Raw genomic sequence first — 1,646 nt, forward strand, 5'->3', positions numbered from 1 at the left:
CGTGGGAAACCTCCCTGATGAGGCCCCATGCAACTACTCTACTAACTAAATATTCATAATTTGAAAGTTTTGGTTGAAGAGTAGAATGTTTAAATGTGTATATATGATGTAACGTAGGATAGTAAGGGGGTTGCACTGATTTAAATACTTTACTTTAATCTATGTGTATGCACGGTATGACCTTTATAATTACCTCCACCAAGGAGGTTATGTTTTCTTCTGAGTTTGCAGGATTAAGCAAAAACTTCTCAAAAACCAATTCAGTTTTGGTGCTGATCTGAATCAGGCAACAGTGCGAGACGTGATGAGATGTTGGGCCCCCAGGTCGATTTTGCTTGGGGCCCCCAAAGTCCGTTCAAATACTCTCTCATCAAGCTCCTCGTATTTTCTTTTGGACTCCATCATGAGGGTTTTAATTCCTGTGTATTCTGCTGCTGCTGTTGTGCTGGACCACATTATAGTTTAATGGATTTCATATTTTGTGCACCGGTGCTTTCATGGAAGTTGAACAAAACAAAGACCTCGCTGGCAGACTCCTCAGTGCACACACTGTGAGAGGTGTTTAAAGGGTCATGTCACTAAATCATATGAAGCATTTTCTCACTCCTCATTTATCTGAGTCACGGTGCAGATATATATATTTTTTAAAGAAATCCACATCTCAGACTCAGGCCTCACCCAAGAAGAAAGGAGCTAAATGGAATTCTGTTTATGAAGCTCGAAAAATTCATAATGACATCACAACAAACTCAGAATCATCGAGCCTTTTGAAAACAATGCCCGGGGTTCTGTGGCTGATCTGCAGACTTTACTGTGAACTGTGAGATATATTCACTATACAGCTGCAACTTCTTCTTGATGCAACAGAATGTAATATTGGTAAAATAGTACATTCTCTTTTTTTAACAAATAAAGATTCAAACTCATGAATAATAAAACATGCTTCACTTTCGGCTCAGCTCCATAAATACATAGGAGCAGGACCTCAAGTGAAGGATCATTTACAGAGAAGACTTATGTGCACGTCTTCATCCAGGATCATTACCTTCGGCTCCGTGGAGACTGGACAGATATAAAGTCGCTCCAGAGGAGGACGGACTGTTAGTTGTGAGAAATTGAGATTTATTCCTTGTTCTATCGTCTACGAGGACATACAGGGTTTACTCTTTAGTATAATGTCCTCTAATGGTCTTAATTTCTCTTTTGGCTTGATAATTATGGAAAAACTAGGGTGAAGCTGCAGGAAATACATTTTGTTATTGATTTAATTTTACAAGTTTGGGGAAAAAGGCAAAAGATTTTGTTTAAAACTGAGTTGTACGAAAATACTTTATTTTGTAATGATACTGGTGTTGATTAAACCCCCGAGCGCTGGGTACTCTGTCTGCTAAATAAAAATACACAAGAATGATAAAGCAATGATTCTGATCGATAAAAAAAATTAAGTATAACCAGTAGTTTATGGGAACTACTGTCGACAACTGAGTAACTGATGTTTCTTTGGTCAGTTTGCGGGTTCTATAATTTTTCTGGTTCTTCAATATAAGTTGCAATAACCAGCTTGTGCACATAAAACACATAAAATGTAAATGTTGAGCGCAGTTAATGACGGGCGGAAACTAAAAAGGACACTGTTGAGATAAACG

Source organism: Limanda limanda, chromosome 6, assembly GCF_963576545.1.
Source record: "Limanda limanda chromosome 6, fLimLim1.1, whole genome shotgun sequence".
NCBI lineage: Eukaryota > Metazoa > Chordata > Actinopteri > Pleuronectiformes > Pleuronectidae > Limanda > Limanda limanda.